The sequence below is a fragment of the Schistocerca serialis genome, chromosome 1, assembly GCF_023864345.2.
Source record: "Schistocerca serialis cubense isolate TAMUIC-IGC-003099 chromosome 1, iqSchSeri2.2, whole genome shotgun sequence".
Lineage (NCBI taxonomy): Eukaryota > Metazoa > Arthropoda > Insecta > Orthoptera > Acrididae > Schistocerca > Schistocerca serialis.
The window spans coordinates 1089659784-1089684295 of NC_064638.1; the positions used below are offsets into that span (position 1 = coordinate 1089659784).

General features: G+C 43.2%; 1 long non-coding RNA gene across 2 annotated transcripts in view; it reads left to right on the forward strand.

Moving 5' to 3' along the window:
• LOC126459055 (uncharacterized) overlaps positions 1–24512 on the forward strand; it is a 72008-nt gene that overhangs the window by 40283 nt on the left and 7213 nt on the right. For both annotated transcript variants that reach the window (XR_007585768.1, XR_007585770.1), the window contains exons 2-3: positions 2192–2282; positions 3441–3540. This is a non-coding gene — a long non-coding RNA (uncharacterized LOC126459055). The remainder of the gene's footprint in view (positions 1–2191; positions 2283–3440; positions 3541–24512) is intronic.

Genomic DNA, 24512 nt, shown 5'->3' on the forward strand with positions numbered 1-24512 from the left:
TAGTTTTGAATATCCTAATAATCGTTTCTGATTTAATATATGTGCTCCATAAAACATTTAATTTTTTTGTTTGCTCGTCTACCTCGGCAATTGCCGTTCTTTATTTCGCTTTCACTGCATCCATTTTTGTTAATAACGACACTCAAATATTTGTAATTGTTCTCTTACCGTACTTTACCAAAATCTAGTGTGAGGTCTTGACCTATTGCCCAAGTAAACATATATTACGTTTTCTCTGAATTAATGGTTAGGCCCCATTTCTAATATTCTCTGTGCTACTTCCTAATCACGTACTTCATGTCATACTCATCATCTGCAAAAATGACTTGATCATCAACAAAATGTAAATTGAAGCGCTAGTTATCATTGTAGATACTCGCGTACAAGGACAGGAGCTTCTCCATAACCTTAAGGCAGAAGTCAAGTATATTTTAAATAATCTAGGTGTCATCTCGCATCCTTATCATAACTCTTTGATCAGATATTTCTCCAGATATTTTTGTACTTACTTTAATTCTACAAGTTGTGCCACTACCTCTCAGCATTTGTCTTGTGTGGTTTAGAAAACAACTGTGACCTAATAGATATTAGAGCCTCCATCGTACCGAATACAAGATCAGTTTGCTAAAAACAGCGCAACCTAATTCGGTTTATTCCTAGTGCACGATAATGTTTTGTTTATACATTCATGCAAAGTGTTCATTTATAATGTGAAAATCTGAAGCTAAATATTCATTCATGTTTCAACACCAGCCACACTATATAAACACTACTTGCCGACATCAGGACCATGGCGATGACGTTTGGGTCCGATTTTTCGTACTGCTTGTTCCCTTTTGCATGCTGGAAGCACTGAGTCTGCATCACTTCATAATGAGTGACGTGTTTAGATCAGAAACAGGATGTTATCTTTGTATTGTCCATGCAGAGCCTTGGTAAAAGGTTTTACAGAAACTAAAAGAATAAAAGAAGGCATTATAGTCCGTCGATGTCTTGTGAAATCAAAGAAGAGTTTTATCATTTTCTTCTGTTGTATATTTTACCAGACTCCTCCTATGCGTTAAGTAATCATCCACTCTATTAACGTATTCCTTAACAGGTACGTTTTATCTGCCCTCTTAAATAAGTTCGGTTTGGTAATCTCGTTAATCTCTGTGAGTAGTTTATTCTACAATTTTATTCCTTATCAGAAAATGCAGGTTTGGGTTTCATTTTTATTCCTATGTTGACAAATGTTAATTCAGTCGGTAATCTTGTTCTTTGACCATGGCGTGACCTGTTGGTGCACTAATTATTAAGGTTTTCTTTTGATGTAAATGAGTGATTGGTAAATTCACTCACACGAACAGATATTTAGAATGACCACAATTACTTGAAAAACATAATGACTATTGTTAACTGAATCTCTTTAGTATGTTCCTAGTTCTCGAAGTATAGTATTATTATGAGGCTACATGATATAAGTTCAGCATAATCGTCTTTTCTTAGAAGCAGATTTGAGATTCGTGGTTTAAACTTGAGACGGAATGGTAATCGGAATAATTGTAAACTATGTTTGTGAGTAAATATGTTAAGGTAATACTTTAGGGTGTGATGATAATCTACTTTTGCAGCGTCGCCGTTTTTCTTCTCTCTTCTTATTATTCCGTTTTCCAATTTTTAATATCTGCACGACACGTTTTATGGACAGATTTACAAATAAACAACCTAGGAGTGCATTGAGAATCTCCTATACGATCTGCTACTGCCTCCTGCATTAATACTATCTGGTAGATGTTTCATATGAGCAGTACTCAAGAAACTACCTCCTTCGTAAGTTAACTGCGTTTCCTAAGTATTCTTGAAATGAAACCGTCTAGGATCGTTCATAAACCTAGTTTCCTGTGGTCATTCCATTTCAAGTTGCTCTTTACCCATACTCCTAACGTAAATTTTATGGTTGTGACTGATTCCAGTGTATATTCGTCAGTCGCATAGTTAAACAATAGCTGGTCTGTCAGCCTTACGCGCAATTCATTACAAATGTTAGTGTTGAGAATAAACTACCAGCCGTTCTCCTATGTTTCGATGCTCTTGTTGCCATTCAGCCCCCCTCACTTCACCCTCTCCCTCTCTCTCTCTCTCTCTCTCTCTCTCTCTCTCTCTCTCTCTCTCTCCTTCTTCGTCGTTCATCATGTCTTTTTGTGTCTAGGTCTCCCGCTCACCGTTTGTGTCAGATGCCAATATCGAAGTAGAAGTGACTGCCGCCGCAAAGTACCAACAAAACCAATAACTCCCTTCAGGTGAGTGTCTCAAAGCAAATCAGTATTTTATGGATAGACGAAAGTTTCGTAACAAACAGTCTCCTTCTTTATTTGGAAGTAAGTAATAAGTCTTGCAGGAATGGCTTGGCTCCATTAAAACCTGCGCGGATAACAGGGTTTTCAGTCCGTGTAGACGTCACGGACATTGCTGTAAATAATGACAGGAAAACAGGTACCGGCAGCCAGGGAGAAGGACGTCAGGTTGCGGTACAATTCTGACCTTCGTGGCGTCCACACAGCTGTCGGGAAAAAGAGTGACTCCCTTAACATCGCAGTTTCACCGCTAGCTGCGACTGTCTAGTGAGGAACTTAAAATCACATTAGTGTAAAATACCCGAGTGAAAGGATATTATTCGAGAAAGTATGTAACAGAAAGAACATTCCACGTTTCACCTAGTAATTCCTGTAACTGATATCTTTTTCTAATTATAATTGTAGTGGCCACCAAATGTTGCTCAAAATGTATCATGAAGACCCCTTTTCTTTTCGGTATAATATCTTCCACATGAATCATGAATACCACACAAAATACATATTTTCAAACTACTATAATTTTTCACCGGAGTCATTTCATTAGTCCAGAGATGTTTGGATTGTAAAAACAAAACAAAAAAATCCATATTTTTACTTCGTATAACGGTGTTATTTTTCTGTAGACACAGTTATTGTTTCAAGGTACGTACCTAGAGCCTAGACTGTTTCACGTTTCTAGTTCTCTGCTCAAGATTACCTTGACAACTTCGTCAAGTGCTTGATTGGTGCACGTAGTCTGGATTTTGTGCATCATCTGACCGAAATTACTGAATGACTCCTCTAAACATCTACTAATATCGCGGATAGAAGTAAAAAAGCTCGTCATTCTTCTTCTTCTTCTTCTTCTTCTTGTTTTCTTCTTCTTTTGAGTATTGTTATTATTATTATCATCATTATTCTTAGAATTAGTATTAGTAAACTCACTATATATTAATTTAAGGTTGTAAATGGATTTCACTAAATAGTTGTTCATTATGGGCAAGCCTAACGTCTACGTCATATCAGGAATTTTTACATTTGGTTTAAACTCCCAGACGATTTTATGCCGATTATACTTTCTACACGCTGCACAAACCCATTCCACTTACCTGCTCTTCGTTGCAGCGATGGAAAAGAAACAGGAGAATCAAACGACGCGGGCTGCTGACGCCGTTCACATTCGGTGAACATTTTGGAAACAATCGAACGACCTCTTTTCTTTCTGGTGAGTAAATTTATAATCATATGTGCACGATGCAGTTGTTCTCCTTCTACTTTATGTCTTAAAATAATTTGGTATAGTTTTGTATACAAATAGTAAACAATGTACTTCCAAAAACTCCGTGCATATTTAACATATTTTTGAATATGAGTAATTCGACACCTCTTGAAGTTCTCAAAATTTCCTTTCGCTAGCATTTTCTTTGTATGTTCACACGTTTAAAATTTTGCTAACAACTAGGGGAATCAAACCACAGTGTTAACTAAAGTTGTATACCTTTAAGAGAAAGTAATAATTAATTTAAAACGAGCGGTAAGTGAAACAGTTTTAACCTTCATACAAGTTTTCTGCTTACTTGCAGTTAAGGGGTTAGACCACAGCAGAATTTTTATAGCCTCATTTTTATTGGCTTAAAATACTTATTAGAGAGTCTATTTCTAAGATTAATTCAATTAAAGTGAGTTGTAAGTGTTGAAATATATTAAAATCGCCATTTACTGTATGGGCGCTGGCGAATCCAACCTCTCGAATACAACCGATGTAATACTATACTGTCCGATACTAAAAGGAACAGGGGTCCTTTTAGTTTCGGACAGTATCACAGACGGCATTAGTATCAATTAAAATACTATTCTCAACAATATTTCTCATCGTAGCATGGTTCGTTTATGGTAAACAGTCCGAAAGCACCTGCTTGTCTAGTGTCTGCTTGTCATTTCGCCTGTTTTTTTATACAAAGCAAAACGGCTTGCAAATGACAAACAAACGGATTTATACGGATAGCAAGGTTGCGAAAAGTAATCAAAATCGTACAAAACAGGATTCGATTGGTAAGCGGAAGCCAGTTAATCGATATAATTTCGTCAAAATGAGAGTGTTTCGACATTGGCGAAAAAGACGGCCAGCTGTAGGGTGCTGGCATTTCCAATTAAAGATTTGTTCAGTATCAATATTGAAAACCGCAAGTTGGAAATTTAAGCGCTTTAATTACCTTTTTCAACACATGCAGTTAAATTTTATCGTTTAAATTTCATCATTTGTTGACTTGTGAGTCAGCTTTATTTCTGCTGCAGTACATAGGATTCCTGTGATTTATTTTAATTTCGATTTTTAGTGCACGATTTTATGTCAACTTTTATGTCAAAAAACGTTTATTTCGGAGTGCCACCGTTCTGTTAAAAACCATGTTTTTTAATATCCCTACGTACTACTTTACACAGTGTCATCAGTTTCAAAGCGATTTTGAGATTTTGTTCTAGGCTGACAATTGCGGCGTTCAAAGCTCCCACTAACCGCCTTCGCACTCCGCGAAGGCCTTTCGTAGTTGTTGTACAGTGTCTTACAGGACTGTATTATGCATTTTTAAGTAAAAAGCTTCTACAATTTTTTACTTAAAAATACATAATACAATCTTAAGGGTGTACAATAGAGGTCTAAAATCAGTTTTGTAATTTGGTGGTTAATTTATTGCAAAAAATCATGAATGTCGCTTCCAAATTCGAACGTCACCCTGGTCTATTCCCTTAAGAGAAAGACACTCTTAGTTAAATAAGGTTAAGAAAACCAGCTTCCAAAGTATTATATGAAATAAAAGTGTTTTAAATCATTAACACATCTGACTCACGATGTCGTTCTTTAACTTGACCGTATTTCTGTTGTAGTGAATTACGTGCTAATAGGGTGTTGTTACTTAAATGCAGTGAGGCTCATTCAAAGTTTATCTCAGTATTTTTTTTCAATTTTTTTACACCTTGCCATTGTTGCTCCAAGAGGTACGGATCCATGTCACGAGTTAAAGTTTGATCTGTACGTTGTGTGCTATCGCTACCAGATAAAAGTAAAAATAGGGCTGGAAAATTTATCGGTTGTCCTCTTTCTTGGGAAATGATACCGATTACACAGCGTATCAGTAATTTCCTCTTTTTTCCTTATTTTAATAAAACTATCTGTTTTATAGCAAATATAATAGTCTGACTATAAAGTATGTTATTTGTAATGAATGGATGACTCACGTACGTGAAATGCACAATCATAATGCGTAAAGTCTCGAGATCAGCTTAGTAACCAAGTTATTCTAGTAAAGCAATATCCGTCTTTTGTCTGACATAGTTCACTGTTTTTCCCTCTTTCTACCTTTCCTTCACCTGGCCTTGTGCGGTTAAGACAGATACGTTTATTTAAATCGTATGATCAATAATAAGCACTAAATTTGTTTCCCGCATTGAATAATACATTATTACTTCATGCTAATAATACCCCTTTTAAGATGATATTAACAGGTTTCGCAAGGACATGTTGGTGAATCTTACTGCATGAACAGCAATAACCGGCATCGACGAAGTTGTCTTAGCCTATAGCCTATAGATTGAACAATAGGGGTGAAAGACTACATCCCTGTCTTACACCGTTTTTAATTCGAGCACTTCGTGCTTGCTCTTCCACTCTTATTATTTCCTCTTGGTTCTTCTACATATTATATATATTATCCGTCCTTCCCTATAGCTTACTCCTATTATTCTCTGAATTTCGAACATCTTCCACCATATTACGCTGTCGAATGGTTTTTCTAGGTTGACATATCCTATGAACGTGTCATTGATTATTTTTAGTCTTGCTTCCATTATCAACCTTTACCCTCCCTAAAAGCGAAACTGGTCGTTCAAAAAAAAAAAATGGTTCAAATGGCTGTGAGCACTATGGGACTTAACATCTGAGGTCATCAGTCCCCTAGAACTTAGAACTACTTAAACATAACTAACGTAAGGACATCACACACATCCACGCCCGAGGCAGGATTCGGACCTGCGACCGTAGCGGTCGCGCGGTTCAAGACTGAAGCGCCTAGAACCGCTCGGCCACACCGGCCGGCTAAACTGATCGTCATGTAACATATCCTCAGTTCTCTTTTCTATCCTTCTGTATGTTATTCTTGTCAGCAACTTGAGTGCCTGAGATGTTAAGCTGATTGCGCGATAATTGTCGCACTTGTCAGTTCTTGCAGTCTTTGGAATTGTTTCGATGATATTTTTTTCGAAAGTCAAATGGTATATCGCCAAACTCATACATACTACACATCAAATTGAATAGCCGTTCTGTTGCAACTTCCCCCAATGATTTTAGAATTTCTGACGAAATGCTGACTATCTCTTCTGCCTTGTTTGAATTTAAGTATTCCACAGTTCTTCTAAATTCTGATTATAGTACTGTATCCCCTTTCTCTTCTATATGGACTCCTATTTCTTCTTATATCACGTCATCATACAAGTCCTCCATCTCCTTCAGACCTTCAATGTATTCTTTCCACCTATCCGCTCTCTCCTCTGCAGTTAACAGTGGATGTCCCATTGCGCTCTTAATGTTAACGCCCTTGTTTTTAGTTTCAGAGAAAGTTTTTTTTCCTATATCTTGAGTCAGTTCTTCCCACATTGTTTTGTTGTCGATTCCTTCACATTTTCATAGCCCTTTCACCTTATCTTCCTTGCAGTTCCTATTTATTTCATTCCTAAGTGATTTAATTCTTGAATTTTCTTGAATATTTTTGTACTTCCTTCTTTCAACGATCACGTGAAGTATTTCTTCGCAATTACCTTCTTTGTATCGACGGTTTTCTTTCCAGCTTCTGTGACTGCTCTTTTTATAGATGCCCATTTCTCTTCGTAAGTTGTAGCTATTTCTTACCTCAGAATCTATAGTCTCAGAGAACTTCAAGCGTACCTCTTCCTTCCTCAGTACTTCCATATGCCATTTCTTGATTCTTCCTGGCCAGTTTCTTTAACTTCAGCGTACTCTTCATCACTGCTAAATTATGATTTGAGTCTATATCTGCTGCTGGGTACGCCTTGCAACCCAGTATCTGATTTCAGAATCTCTGCCTGACCATGATGTTTCCCTACTGAAGTTCTCTCAATATCTCCAGGCCTTGCCCAAGTATACTTCCTCCTACTGTGATTCTTTAGCAGAGTATTCGATATTACTAGCTGAATTAAATTAATTTTTCTTCTCTCTCATTCCTAGTATCCAGCTCAAATTCTTCGGTACCCGCTTCTCCTAATCCTTCCCCTACAACCGCATTCCAGCATAACAATTAGATTTTCATCTTCCTTTACGTACTGAATGACCCGTTCAGTATTCCCATATACTTCCTCTATCCGGAACCGCGCTGCTGCTACGGTCGCAGGTTCGAATCCTGCCTCGGGCATGGATGTGTGTGATGTCCTTAGGTTAGTTAGGTTTAAGTAGTTCTAAGTTCTCGGAGAATGATGACCTCAGATGTTAAGTCCCATAGTGCTCAGAGCCATTTGAGCTTCCTCTATCTCTTCGGCTTCCGACGTCGGCATGTATACCTGAACTCTGGTTGTCGGTATTAGTTTGATATCGATTGTGATGAGAACCACCCTATCACTGAAGTATTCACAGCAGCTCACTCTCTGCCTACTCCCGTTACTCCATTTTCTGCCACTGTTGATATTACTCTGTACTCATCTGACCAAAAAATCCTTGTATTCTTTCCATTTCATTTCAGTAACTCCACTATATCTACATTGAGCCGTAGTATTTCCCTTTTCAGATTTTCTAGCTTCCCTACCACGTTCAGACTTCTGACATTACTCGATGCGACTCGTAGAACGGTATCCTTTCCTTGGTTGTTCAATCTTCTTTCTCGTGGTCATCCTCCCCTTGACAGTATCCTCCCGGAGATCCAAATGGTGGGTTTGTCAGGAATCTTTTGCCAATGGAGAGGTCACCATGATACTTTTTCAATTACAGGCTACACATCCGGTGGATACACTTTATGTGTCTTTAATACAGTGGATTCCATTGCCTTCTGCATCCTCATGCCGTTGATCATTGCTGATTATTCGGCCTTCAAGGGGAATTTCTCACCCCAAGGGCAAGGAAGGGGTAAAGCAGCAACTGATGGCCGAGTGTGTCAGAACTACCAACAGAGACGTCCATTTCAGCAGCGAAGTGTTTCATTGTGGTCCGTCAATCAACTTGAGCGAGAGTGTACGCACGTTCCACCATTACATGAGTCACAACCGGCAGACAAGCGGGAGATCGGACAGGTTTGCGCGACCTTGTTGCGATGCTGGTAGACGCCTCGTCCAGCAACTCACTGTCCTTTTGTTCACTGACAGTTCTCCTTAGATATTCTGCAAGCGCCTGTGAATATCTTCGATGCTCTGGTTTTCCACCAAGAGAAACTCAATGACAACTCTTTGCTTGCAATGCACTTCCATCACCAACGCCATTCTGAAAGCTATGTATAGCGTCACAGTCTATTGGAACTTCATGACAGTATAGGGACTGAAGCAGAAATATTGCACGATGACCCATAACAAATTTTAAAAAAATTTTTTTTGAACCGAAATTGGCAGAGAAAGATGTGTTGCGTTACTTATTGAACGTCCCTCGTATGTAGCGAGAAAAGCTGCGGACTAAGGAAGGTATCCTGGGGGGACTCCAGAGAGCACTTGTTTCCATGATTGCTTCTGCCGACCCACAGACGAGTAAGTCATTATCGTACAACAATAATGTTCTTCTGCGGTTCACCAGACATGACTTCAGTGTCTATAAATAAGTGTCTGCCAGGAAATTTTCGATCCAGCAGCAAACCTGGTTAAACATGCAAGAGGATCGCGTTTTATTCAGTAGATGTTGATGAAGTACTGTTTGGTTCTTGCAGAGAAGAAAATAGCTACCAAAAAGTTTTTTTAATACTATTTATGCAAATAAATAACACTGTTAGCAGTTTCGAACTGACAAGTACGGCTTGTTCACGTTAAGAAACATTTTTGTCATCGTTCACATTAGTTTTCGCTTTTTATTCTCGCATTTGATTAAAATTCTTTGGGATGGTGGTTCTCCCATCTAGCGGGCCAACCATAGCGCCATCTGGTTTCCCACTTCAAGCTAGACAAGTTTCGTTTTTTGTAGTCTTTTCGTTAGACGCTTATTTCCTGAGATATTTGGCCCGGTCACGATCAATGGATCAATGGATAATGTGAGAAACTGTCTACTGAACTGTAATTGTGCCTCGTAAGTATTTCAGAGTATGTAAACATATTATTAGAATGAAATGTTTTGGTTACTTTCGTCGAAAATCCCGCGCCGTTACGTTCCGATGCTGACTGCTTGTGTTCATGCAGTGGCGAGGGCATGAAAGACTAATACACAGGATGGTCCATTGATAGTGACCGGGCCAAATATCTCACGAAATAAGCATCAAACGAAAAAACTACAAAGAACAAAACTCGTCTAGCTTGAAGGAGGCAACCAGATGGCGCTTTGGTTGGCCTGCTAGATGGCGCTGCCATAGATCAAACGGATATCAACCGCGTTTTTTAAAATAGGAACCCCCATTTTTATTACACATTCGTGTAGTACGTAAAGAAATATGAATGTTTTAGTTGGACCACTTTTTTCACTTTGTGATAGATTGTCAATGCGTGTGCGAACATTACGGAAGGCGAACTACTCGCTTTTGAGAGGAATGTAGTTACACGTATTGCCAAATGCACTCAGGTTGACTGACATCATTTTGAGCATTTATTGCTTTAATGTGGTATTTACAGGTAACCACGCTGTAACAGCATGCGTTCTCAGGAATGATAAGTTCACAAAGGTACATGTATCACATTGGAACAACGAAATAAAATGTTCGAACGTACCTACGTTCTGTATTTTAATTTAAAATTGTGACCCATATGTTTGTGACTATTACAGCGCCATCTATCACAAAGCGAAAAAAGTGGTCCAACTAAAACATTATATTTCTTTACGTACTACAAGAATATGTAATAAAAAATGGGGGTTCCTATTTAAAAAAACGCAGTTGATATCCGTTTGACCTATGGCAGCGCCATCTAGCGGGCCAACCATAGCGCTATCTGGTTTCCCACTTCAAGCTAGACAAGTTTCGTTTTTTGCAGTGTTTTCGTTAGACACTTATTTCCTGAGACATTTGGCCCGGTCACGATCAATGGATCACCATGTATATATTAGACTAATATATATATATTCGCACACACCAAAAAGTTTTGCCACATGGAATGATGTATAAAAAGATGGCGATATCACACAACCATAACAATGCCAAAGAATTTCTCTTTCAGAGATATTTCGATATACATGTTGACGTTACAGCAGAAATTAACAAACTACAAAACGTCTTGTTACTTTCAATTTATTTTATATGAGAACTGATTACAATTAAGCTAAAAAAATAAAAAAGCAAGTTTGTTATAATATGTTATTGCTATGATATTATGTAACTATTTTGGTATACATTGGAAACAAAGTAAGTGATGGAGTGATATATGTATATAAACAAATACGACAACAGTGGACAATACATTAAAATGTGATAGTTAGTTGAAGGTATTGTATCATTAAGCAAGCAGTTACATTTTATGCAATGCGTCGAAATGTGAACAAGCTGTCTGACGATGAACCTGTCGGTTCGAAACCGGTAACGGCGTTATTTATGTGAATATAGCATTCTGAAAAGTATTTGGTTTGGTGTTTAGTTCTTTGCGATAATCAAACCGTATTTTGTACACAGTCATGATCCCAAAATGTCAATTTTCGACAAAGTAGCATATCGATGAAGTGCTGGTATCAGCATGGGACAAGTGACTTGCCACATAAGCTAAACCCTTACAGACGTCTTATGTTCGCTTGCCGCCAGCGGAATAGGACACGTGTAGCACTTTCACTGGAATGGGTATTCTCGGGTAACAGCGAGTGAGGTAATATCACAATTACGGAATGAGACGTCAGAGGGATTTACGGCAGGAAGTGGCGCGGTGACAGGTGAATTCCATTAGAAGCCGGCCGAGACTAGCCAGTGGGCGGCCCGGTCCATCGCTTACCCGAAAACTAATTATGCGGCAGCACCAGCAGCAGCGCCAAACTGATACCCGGTTTTATTAAAAGCAAAGTCCGGCGGCATTAGCGGGCGCTCTTGTTTGGCTTGGCGCGCGCCCCTTCCTGCCCGCTCCGCCCGAGCTCCTCCTTTTGGTAATATTCGGGCCGGCTCGGTTTTTGAGCGCGGCGGCATGATTTATGGGGCGAGCGAGAGGAACGCGTGTAGCGCGAGCGGCGCCGATGTTTATGGAAATGCGCGGCCGGCCCACGCGGCGCCGGGCTCAGCCGGCGACCGCTCCAGGAGGACTCGGGGCGCGCGCGGCTGCGAGAGCGGACCCGCTAATTACAATTAAGACGTCACTGCCGGCCGTGGACGGGCCTGTTTGAGGCTGCCCGCACCCCACGTGGCCCGTCCACCCCCTGCCGGCAGCCGAGTCTGGCTGAAGACCACCGTTCGTCCCGCCTCTGCATACCTGTCGACATCGCCAAACATCTTACAAATTCCAGCTCCGTCAGAAGGAGAGACTGAGACCGCCCTCACACGGGACGAGAAAGAGGACGTGGACCACAGGTCTGGTCGAATTTCGCGACTTCACGACGTGGAGTTCGGGGCCGACGACAAATATGTCCACGAATCAGCATCGTTTTAGAAAGAAAGGCTCGTGCACAACTCAGTTTGTCCTTCTATCAAGTACTATACTGCGAACTATGGGTCAAGGGCAACAGGCAGATTCCATATTTCTAAATTAACAGAAAGCGTTTGACACGGTGCCCCACTGCAGGCTGTTGAAGAAGATACGCCGGCCGTTGTGGCCGAGCGGTTTGTCCTTTTCTCACGTACTATACTGCGAACTATGGGTGAAGGGCAACAGGCAGATTCCATATTTCTAAATCGTGCGTTTCTAGGCGCTGCAGTCGGGAACCGCGCGACCGCTACGGTCGCAGGTTCGAATCCGCCTCGGGCATGGCGGTGTGTGATGTCCTTAGGTTAGTTAGGTTTAAGTAGTTCTAAGTTCTAGGGGACTGATGACCTCAGATGTTAAGTCCCGTAGTGCTCAAAGCCATTTGAACCATTTGAAGAAGATACCAGCATATGGAATAGGTTCACAGATTTGTGAAAGCCTTGAAGAAGAAGTTATGGAAGACAGTATGTTGTACTCGACGGTGAGTGTTCGTCAGAGGCAAGGATTTCGTCAGGAGTGTCCCAGGGAAGTGTGGTAGGACTGTTACTTTTCTCTGTATACATAAATACGAGGGTCACTCCAAAAGAAATGCACACTATTTTTTTTTAAATCCATCTTTTAGTCTACATATTTGAAAGTTTTTCAGTGTGTGGATACATCCTTCAGGAACAGTATTTTCATTTCTCCACATAATTTCCATCCCTCTCAACTGCCTTAAGCCATCTTGGAACCAGCGCCTGTATACCCGCACATTAAAATTCTGGTCCAACCTGTTGGAGCCAGTGTTTGGCAGCGTGCACAAGGGAGTCATCATCTTCAAACCTTGTTCCACGAAGAGAGTCTTTCAGTTCCCAAAGAGATGACAGTCATACGGAGTCAGGTCAGGACTGTAAGGTGGGTGTTTCAGTGTTCTCCATCCGAGTTTTGTGATCGCTTCCGTAGTTTTTTGACTGACATGTGGTCGTGCATTGCTGTGCAACAGCAAAACATCCCCCTTTTGCCGATGTGGTCGAACACGACTCAGTCGAGCTTGAAGTTTCTTCATTGTCGTCACATATGCATCAGAATGGTTCAAATGGCTCTGAGCACTATGGGACTTAACTGCTGTGGTCATCAGTCCCCTAGAACTTAGAACTAGTTAAACCTAACTAACCTAAGGACATCACAAACATCCATGCCCGAGGCAGGATTCGAACCTGCGACCGTAGCGGTCTTGCGGTTCCAGACTGCAGCGCCTTTAACCGCACGGCCACTTCGGCCGGCATGCATCAGAATGTTTGGTGGTTCCACTTGCCATGATGTCCAAAAGCAAGAGTCCTTCGGAATCGAAAAACACCGTAGCCATAACTTTTCCAGCAGAATGTGTGTTTTTGAATGTTTTTTTCCTTGGGTGAATTTGCATGATGCCACTCCATTGATTGCCTCTTCGTCTCTGGTGAAAAATGGTGGAGCCATGTTTCATCACCTGTCACAATTCTTCCAAGAAATTCATCTCCACCATTCTCGTACTGTTCCAAAAGTTCGCTGCATACCGTTTTTCTTGTTTCTTTGTGAGCCACTGTCAACATCCTGGGAAACCACCTGGCACAAACCTATCTTAACGCCAACACTTTCACTATTCTGCAAACACTTCCTTCCCCTATCCCAACGTAGCGTGACAATTCGTTCACTGTGATGCGTCTGTCAGCAGTCACCGATTCGTTAACTCTCTGCACAATGTCTGGAGTGTGTGCAGTACGAGGCCTGCCGCTGCGAGGAAAATCCTCAGTATTGCCGGGCCCGCTTTCATCACGTAACCTGCTTGCCCACCGACTAACTGTACTGCGATTGACAGCAGCATCTCCATATACCTTTTTCAACCTCTTGTGCGTGTTTCCCACTGCCTCGTTTTCCCAGCACAGGAATTCTATGACAGCACGTTGCTTCTGACGAACGTCAAGTGTAGCAGCCATCTTGAAGACATCCTGTGACGGTGCCACTCACGGGAACAGGTTGAACTAAGTTTGAAAACAAGCGGGAAGGACGCATCTGCACACTGTAAGACTTTCACACATGCAGAATGAAAACTGTATTTTTAGAAAAATAGTGTGCATTTCTTTTGGAGTGACCCTCGTAGTTTGGCAGACAGGGTGAGCAGCAGTCTGCGGTTGTTTGCTGATGATGTTGTAATGTACGGTAAGGAGTCGAAGTTGACTTAGAGAAAATTTGTAGTTGGTGTGATGAATGACAGCTAGGTCTATTTGTAGAAAAATGGAAGTTAATGCGGATAAGTAAGAAAAGAAAACAGTAATGTTCGTTTACAGCATTAGTAAAAAATTGTTCAAATGGCTCTGAGCGCTATGGGACTTAACTGCTGAGGTCATCAGTCCCCTAGAACTTAAAAGTACTTAAACCTAACTAACCTAAGTACATCACACACATCCATGCCCGAGGCAGGATTCGAACCTGCGACCGTAGCAGTCGCGCGGTTCGAGACTGTAGCGCCTAGAACCGCTCGGCCACTCCGGCCGGCCCACAGCATTAGTAGTTTCCTGACTGACACAGACACGTTGATTAAACATCTGGGCGTAAATTTACAAAGCGATATGAAATGGAACTAGCATGTGAGGATTGTGGTAAGAATGGCGAACGGTCGACTTCGGTGAATTGTGAGAATTCTAGGAAAGTGTGGTCATCTGTAAAGGAGACCACATACAGGACGCTAGTGGCACCTATTCTTGAGTAGCGCTCGAGTGTTGGTGATATGTAACAGGTCGGGTTAAAGGAAGAGGCGGGCTGTTAGATTAGTTAAGGGTGGGTTCGATCAACGCAAATGTTTTGGAAAAAATAACCGTGTGGCACTGATGGCCGGGATGCCCCATTCGGGGACGACCGGGTCACCGGGTGCAAATCTTATATCAATCAGGTGACGCCACATTGGGTGACTTGGGTGTTGGTGATGATGATGAAAGGACGATGAGGGCAACACAAAACCCAGTCCACGAGCGGAGTAAATCACCAACTCGACATGGAATTGAACCCGGGTCCGCTGCATGGTAGATAAACATGTTACCACCCAATTAAGCAAGCGGATAATGTTACGGAGACGCATCGGGATCTCAAATGGATCCCTGGAGAGAGAAAAATGGTTCAAGTGGCTCTGAGCACTACTGGACGTAACATCGGAGGTCATCAGTCCCCTAAAACTTAGAACTACTTAAATCCAATTAACCTAAGGACACCACACACATCCATGCCCGAGGCAGGATTCGAACCCGAGACCGCAGCAGCAGCGCGGTTCTGGACTGAAGCGCGTAGAACCGCTCGGCCACCGCAGCCGGCGCCTAGAGAGAAGGCGACATTCTTTTCGAGGAACATTACTGAGGAAATTTAGAGAACCAGCATTTGAAGCTGACTGCAGAACGACCCTACTGCCTCCAACACACATTGCGCGTAAGGACTACGGACATAAGATACGAGAAATTAGAACTCCTACGGAGGCATAGAGGCAGTCGTTTCTTCCCTCTATTTGCGAGTGGAACAGGAAAAGAAATGACTAGTAGTGATACGGGGTAACCTTCGCTACCCGCCGTAACGTGGGTTGCGGAGTGTCGATGTAGATGTAAATGTACATATTGTGACGTCACACTAGTAGCCTTGTCCGCCATACTCTGCGAACGTTCGGCTCCCTGCAGGCCGGTTCGAATATCAACGAAAAGGTACCCACTGTAGGTCTTAACTGTGTCGTGTGCTATCGAGAGCTTGCATGTATTCAAACGCGCCCTTGAGAATTACTAAATTCGTCTGCAATAGTTATTCGCTCCCCACCGGAGACGGTTGCTGACACTCGTAAGATGCTCACTGCCACGTGCTGTGACGTACACGCGGCGATCTGTCTTTCTCATGGGCCTCGGTGGTTTCACTTCGCGGATCATTCCCAAGCAAAGAAAGGTAGACTCAGGCACGTCAGATTTTTGCTTCGTGGAGTGAATTGTGGTCACTGAGATGCAAGATTTCATACCAACCTCATCCTTCTCCTTGGAAGACTGTTCCATAGGGCTCTTTCCCCATTCCGCATGTTCTCCACTTTTTTTGGTCCATCTTCGCTAGCACCACGTTTCAAATGCTACTAGTTCTTCTTCTCCACAAGCCAAATAACGACTAGAAAATTCTCCTTGACTTCAGAGGAAGCCTCTGAATATTGGACCGAGTGAGGAGTACAACTGAAAGCTCAGCAGTGTGATCCACGAGACTTTTGTAGCGAAACTGACGGCTTCCATGCGTTTGTTTTGGCACTATTTCAACAACTTTTTTAGATGTCCTCGTTAGGATTCACCCCCCCCCCCCCCCCCCCGCCCTGAGATTGTTTATCGTGTTCCAGTGGACTTCCTATTACCTGAAGAAGGCTGCTGCTATTCTTCTCAGAAGCGCAGTGATGGATCCTGCAATACATGTGAAATGATCGCTGTTTTATCATCCCAACATTTTAAATATTTCATTTGATGACACAGCGGTACACCCAAGAAAACAAAATGACACCTGACGCATAAGCCTACAAATTTACTTCTCATCTTTAGCTAGCTGAGGTGCGGTATCCCTCAAATGGAATACAGAAGCCAAGAAACTGAACTGGTGCTCTATACGCCATCGCCAAAAAGTTTAAGGTATCTTCTGGAACATAAATGTATTTGCGTATTTACCATCATATTCCTATAGGCTACACCAGGAAGACTGCACTGTAGTTCCTTCTCTAGATTGTCGCACAGATGACAAAATGGTACATATCGAAATAGATGACAGAGTGATAGAAAAACAATTAAAATCGCTCAAAAGAGGAAAGGCGGCTGGACCTGATGGGATACCAGTTTGATTTTACACAGAGTACGCGAAGGAACTTGCCCCCCTTCTTGCAGCGGTGTATCGTAGGTCTCTAGAAGAGCGTAGCGTTCCAAAGGATTGGAAAAGGGCACAGGTCATCCCCGTTTTCAAGAAGGGACGTCGAGCCGATGTGCAGAACTATAGACCTATATCTCTAACGTCGATCAGTTGTAGAATTTTGGAACACGTATTATGTTCGAGTATAATGACTTTTCTGGAGACTAGAAATCTACTCTGTAGGAATCAGCATGGGTTTCGAAAAAGGCGATCGTGTGAAACCCAACTCGCGCTATTCGTCCACGAGACTCAGAGGGTCATAGACACGGGTTCTCAGGTAGATGCCGTGTTTCTTGACTTCCGCAAGGCGTTCGATGCAGTTCCCCACAGTCGTTTAATGAACAAAATAAGAGCATATGGAATATCAGACCAGTTGTGTGATTGGATTGCAGAGTTCCTAGGTAACATAACGCAGTATGTCATTCTCAATGGAGAGAAGTCTTCCGAAGTAAGAGTGACTTCAGGTGTGCCGCAGGGGAGTGTCGTAGGACCGTTGCTGTTCACAATATAAATAAATGTCCTTGTGGATAACATCGGAAGTTCACTGAGGCTTTTCGCGGATGATGCTGTGGTATATCGAGAGGTTGTAACAATGGAAAATTATACTGAAATGCAGGAGGATCTGTAACGAATTGACGCATGGTGCAGGCAGTGGCAATTGAATCTCAATGTAGACAAGTGTGCTGCGAATACATAGAAAGATAGATCCCTTATCATTAAGTTACAAAGTAGCAGGTCAACAACTGGAAGCAGTTAATTCCATAAATTATCTGGGAATACGCATTAGGAGTGATTTAAAATGGAATGATCATATAAAGTTGATCGTCGGTAAAGCAAATGCCAGACAGATTCATTGAAAGAACCCTAAGGAAATGCAATCCGAAAACAAAGGAAGTAGTTTACAGTACACTTGTTCGCCCACTGCCTGAATATTGCTCACCAGTGTGGGATCCGTAGCCGCGCAGGATTAGCCGAGCGGTCTATGGCGCTGCAGTCATGGACTGTGCGGCTGGTACCCGCGAAGTTTCGAGTCCTCCCTCGGGCATGGGTGTGTGTGTTTGTCCTTAGGATAATTTAGGTTAAGTAGTGTGTAAGCTTAGGGACTAATGACCTTAGCAGTTAAGTCCCATAAGATTTCACGGACATTTGAACATTTTTTGTGGGATCCGTACCAGATAGGGTTGATAGAAGAGATAGAGAAGATCCAAAGGAGAGCAGCGCGCTTCGTTACAGGATCATTTAGTAATCGCGAAAGCGTTGCGGAGATGATAGATAAACTCCAGTGGAAGACTCTGCAAGAGAGAAGCTCGGCAGCTCGGTACGGGCTTTTGTTGAAGTTACGAGAACATACCTTCACCGAAGAGTCAAGCAGTATATTGCTCCCTCTTACGTGTATCTCGCGAAGAGACCACGAGGATAAAATCAGAGAGATTAGAGCCCACACAGAGGGATACCGACAATCTTTCTTTCCACGAACAATACGAGGCTGGAATAGAAGGGAAAACAGATAGAGGTACTCAAAGTACCCTCCGCCACACACCGTCAGGTGGCTTGCGGAGTATGGATGTAGATGTAGATGCAGAATAGCTCCACTAACAGAGGAATAAATAATAAGATTTTCATCGTGGCAGACTAACGTCCAAAGGATGTGCTCGCAGTGACTTCCTGCGTTGTTACATGTCGACGGTGGAAGGCACAACGTGACGGTACGATGCGTCGGCGGGACCAGCAGCTGGTGGAGGATGTAGGCAGGCTGGCAGGCTGGCAGGCCCCGGCGCGCGAGCTTGTCGGCGTGGGCGCCAGGCGGCAGCACGTGCGCGACCGGTCCGCGCGTGCCGGGCTGTTCCCCCTCCCCCAGCCGCACGGCCGACCCATCCCACTGGCCACTGAGGCCCGGCTGCGTGGGCGCCGAGCCGGCCGCGGCGCGCTGCACTCGCGAAACCCACCTCCCACTCCTAATCCAGCTTCGCGCCGCCTCCGTCTGCCGACGCCTCTGCGCTGCAGATTCACCTCTCTCTCACCTGGCACTGTCCACAAAAGGAAGCTCTTAGCACCCGCTGATGTGACTCAGGCTTTCGCGGCCGCCGATTTCCCTGTACGTTTATTCTTCAGAAACTCAAGTGTGGTGTGGCAGGCATACGTGACATTTTAGGTATCTGATGAAGCTTCCCCTGCGGCTCCGTATGGCCACCGAATTAGTTTTTTTAAATACTTACTTTTGCATCTTTCATTCCATTCTCAAGACAGTATAGTGCTCCGTCGTAGACTTCAGAAGAAAACCCAAATGTGAATATATTGGAGAGGATTTTTGTTTGCATTCGTGTTAAAACAAAGGGAAAGCTTTGTAAAACTTTGGCCGGAACTAGGGGATTGCAAATATTTAAATTTCTTCCTCGCTCCTGTCCTTGTCAAAACGTATGTGTGTAATCATCGCTGGCCCGCCGGGGTGGCCGTGCGGTTCTAGGTGCTACAGTCTGCAACCGCGCGACCGCTACGGTCGCAGGTTCGAATCCTGCCTCGGGCATGGATGTGTGTGATGTCCTTAGGTTAGTTAGGTTTAATAGTTCTAAGTTCGAGGGGACTGATGACCTCAGAATTTAAGTCACATAGTGCTCAGAGCCAATGGAAACATTTTTTGTAATCATCGCTGTATCAGCCCTCAGATCAGCCACATACGCTGAGCCAGCGACCACAAGCGGCGGCCAACAAACGCAAGGATATCCCGATATACAGTGTTGACACCTGTGACTCATTTGTAAATAAAAAAATAAGACATTGCAAAAAGTAATAATTGAATGGCTGATATGTATCACGCAGTGAGTCACGCTAAAATCATTCATTTGTTTTGTAGTCGCTATGAGGAACACACACACTAAAATTACGTGCTGTTGTACAAAAGCTGTACGTCAATAAAACCGACAAACTGCAGGGACAGATTCCTCACTGGACATGGAGGAGAAAAAGTCCTATGAAAATATGTCCGCAAATTCACGAGGTGCGTGCAACGACAACAGATCGTCCAAGAGTACAGTAAAGAGCTGCGTCGCCTCCACCTCACAACATATGTAAGTAGGCTGTTTGGGTTTTTATGTTGGTAACGCCACATAGCGCTATGAAAATCGCTGACTGCGCTGTGTGCAGTCTGTGGCTGGTTGGACTCATTGTTGGATTATTCGTTAGTGTAACGTTGGGCAGTGGGATGTGAACAGCGTGTAGCGTTTGACAGTTGGAGGTGGGTCGCCAGCAGTGGTGGATGTGTGGGGAGAGATGCCAGAGTTTTGAGAGGTTACTATGAGCGTACGATCTGGACGTGTGTCCGCCAGAAAAAGGAAATTTGTAAGACTGGAGGTCACGAACTGATTATATATATATAAAGGCAAATACATTGTTTGTTCTCTATCAGAATCTTTCATTTGCTAACTATGTCTATCAGTAGTTAGTGCCTTCAGTAGTTAGAATCTTTTATTTAGCTGCCAGTATTTACACTCGCTGTCTTGCAGTGGTTCGAGTAACAAAGATTATTGTGAGGTAAGTGATTCATGAAAGGTATACGTTATTGTTAGGGCCATTCTTCTGTAGGGATTATTGAAAGTCAGATTGCGTTGCGCTAAAAATATTGTGTGTCAGTTAATGATGATCAGAATAAGTAAATACAGGACTGTCAGAGTATGTTCAGTTTTGCTCAGCTGTTTGAAAATCAAATAACGTAAGAGTTTTTCCAGCACTGTCATTCTTTGCATACAAAGGGAAGTTTCACATATGCTCAAAGTAAAATCCACGAGATGCAATGCACGTGTTTACACGTCACATCATCGGTTGCCGCACTCTTTCGCAGGTTCCAGCCTCTTTATGGATAGCGTCATAGGAGTCGTGAACACGCTGTTATAGTGGTTCAGCACACACAAAGCTTTTCACACGCCTTCAGAGATAAAAATCCAGAGGTTTAAATTCGGTTATCTAGCAGGTCATGCTGTAGGGCCTCCGCATCCTATCCACCCTCCAGGGAAGATGTTGTTGAATTGTCGGCGAACTGTAATGCAGTAGTGGGGTGGTGCTCCGTCATGCAGAAATCACATAACCTGTCGTATTGCCAAAGCCACATTCTCAAGCAGCGCAGGCAGAATATTTCGCAGGAAATCCAGGTACACTCCCCCGTCGAGGCGTTGTGGAATAATAACCGGCCCAAGAATATGGTCGCCAAAGAATACCTGCCCACACGTTGATGCTGAACCGATGCTGATGAAACGCCACAACTATTCGCCAAGGATTGTCTGTAGCCCACAGATGACGATAATGCAGATTGATAATGTCACTTCTGGTGAAGGTTGCTTCGTCAGCAAAGAGGACTGATGACAGAAATTCCATAAATGTGATGGTCTGGTGCAAAACCCATCGACAAAATTCTTCCCGCTGGTAATCGTTAAACTCGTTGCAGGTGATAGGGATAGTAGCGGTTGTCATGCAGCAGACACATAATCGTACTTGGTCTTACACCATGTTGGCGGGCGACATGCCTGGAACTTGTAATAAAGTACATCTCAATACTCTGTAGAACCTTTTTCCGTATCTGGTGTACGCACCTCCCTGTACGTTCGTCTGTCTGAAAGAATCCGTGATCATACAAGCCAAAAATGGCTTGAAATGTTGTATCATGTGGTTGGTTTCTCTGAGGGTACTTGTTTCGATATAGCCGTGCTGCCAATCGACAGTTTCCATCTGACTTTCCGTACACAAACACAACCTCGGCTTGTTTCTGACATGAATAATGGACCATTCTGCTGCATACAATACGCTGCGTCGACCACACAGCCTGCAACACACAAGGAACACACGGCATGTGATCAGAGGAATTTTCATTCGTCAGCGCCATCTAGCGTGGCAACTACGCATTTCCGGACATATGTTCATAAGTCCTTCTTTCCTCCATTTCCAGTCAGCAGTCAGTCACTGCAAATTGTCAGTTTTGCCAATGTTCACCTGTATAATATCTGTTTTGCTGATCCGAATAAATGGGATAGTACTGAGAACATTTCCAAGTAACGATGATACGAGCAATCAATTTAAAAATGCAGTAACTTGTATACTGGAAGACAGTATACCAAGGGGTTTTACTTGCTTGCTGAAATATTAAAAAGGAAAGAGAGAAAATGACAACCCACACAAACTGGAGGACACCCGGGGGTGTCGCCCATACTGAATATGTTCGGTAGCGTTGAAGCTATGACTAAACGGTCACTGTTGTATATCTACCTCATGTCCTTCGAACCACAGACTTTGCTTTGCGGAAGGGAATATTTTACTGCCGATACTGAGAAGGTGCAGTTTCCAACTGGTACCGCATTGTGGAGATCAAGCTGTTGCCTATTTCTTACATGATCAGCTGCGTTCCTTTTGCCATTGACCAGATGGTGTGCGAGTAAACCAAGTATCACCGCCCCAGACTACCACACCAGACGTCCTGCTTTCGTCATAACTGAATACCAGCCTCCAGACATCTTCAGATCTTCTCCCACTGCTTGAAAAAGTTACTGATAAGTTTATTTACAGCAATCTTGACGACATGTACCATCACTGCCGGCTACAAGTACAGCCTCAGAAACGCAGGCCTACAGCCAATAGATTTATCGTTCCTTCCTGTCTTCGGAAACTGAGCTATTCAGGAAATCATTTGCAATAGCCGCAAATTGGTTCTCTTAGTAGGTTTTAGAGTTCGGTAACCCAACAGGTTAGCTGAGGGCGCTAATGCGCCGCTTCCTGGACTCGGGTAGGTGCGCCGGTCCCTGATAGAATCCGCTCGGCGGATTAACAACGAAGCGCCGGTGTGCTGGCCAACCTGGATGTTTTCCACGTCTCACTAGGTGAATACCGGGCTGGTCCCCACGTCCCGCCTCAGTTACATGACTCGCAGACATTTGAAACACATTTGCACAGTTTCATGGTTTACACTAGATGCAGACAGCTGATGTACACTGATTCCATCCGGGTTGGTATGGGGTAGCGAGAGGAATGTCATCTGGCCACCCCTTCAATTGCCCATGCCAAATCCGACCGTAACCATGCCTACCCTGCGAAACCTGTGGGACAAAGGCACAAGCAAAAGAGTAGATTTTAGAGTTTGGTAACTCCTGTTAGTAATTTGTATAGCTTACAAGAGCAATTAGTAGGTTTGGTGTGATGTCTCTTTTTCTTCAAAATAACATGGATAACAAGTTTAACATTAATTCTTGTTGCAAAAGGGCAGCAGTTAGAGATTCAACGAAGCATACGGAAGTGGATCAGTCAACCACCCGCCATCCGTGGTGAGGAAGTGTCAATTCAGTTTGCTTCTTTTCGCTAACGGTGCTTTTAGTGCCGGCAATTTTTGTTACACCCTTCCACGTCCTGGACACACTTCTCTTACGCATCTTTCCAATCTAAGAAGGACAGAAGAGAAAGTTCGAATCAGCAGCTTGGGTGTCATTTCGTTTGTGGCCAAGAAGTGACAAACACTCAATGTTACCTGATAGTGAACGTCGCCGTGGTTGTGAAAATTCAGACAGTTTTCTTTTCTTCTTCTTTTTTCGACATTGTCTCATTCAGCCGTTGTAAGTAGTAGCGTTAGTTAACTCTGGTCGTTGGGTACCATCTTCGTGGTTGGGTATCAAGTGGCTCTGAGCACTATGGGACTCAACTTCTCAGGTCATTAGTCTCCTAGAACTTAGAACCAGTTAAACCTAACTAACCTAAGGACATCACACACATCACCGAGCGAGGTGGCGCAGTGGTTAGACACTGGACTCGCATTCGGAAGGACGACGGTTCAATCCCGCGTCCGGCCATCCTGATTTAGGTTTTCCGTGATTTCCCTAAATCAGTCCAGGCAAATGCCGGGATGGTTCCTCTGAAAGGGCACGGCCGACTTCCTTCCCCATCCTTCCCTAATCCGATGAGACCGATGACCACGCTGTCTGGTCTCCTTCCCCAAAACTAACCAAGCAACCAACCATCACACACATCCATGCCCGAGGCAGGATTCGAACCTGCGACCGTAGCGGTCGCGCGGTTCCAGACAGTAGCGCCTAGAACCGCTCGGCCACCCCGGCCGGCGGTTGGGTATCCCCTATATAGTGATAAAAATACGAAAATTGCATTAACCTCGTTCCAAATGTGTTATAGTTTTTTCTCTATGTGTGGGGATTCGAAAAGTAAGTTAGACTTGTCTTCCTAAGTTACGACTACTGCACAACAAGTATGGTGCATAATCAGAAGAAAGTACACGTCCTAGGTTTTTCAAAGACACAGTTCTGCTGCGATACGGATAACAGGTGCGCCACAATGTGTCAGTGAAATGGCGGGGCAACTGGAAACACACTCCGAAGTTGAAGTATGCGGATCAGTGCGATTCTTATGGGCTAAATGTCTAACTTACACACTGGTTCAGCATATGGACCAAATGCAATGCCGCGTCAAGCTGTGACAACAATTTGACCAAGGCTGCACAAATCTGAAAAAATGGTGATCGGGGAGGAA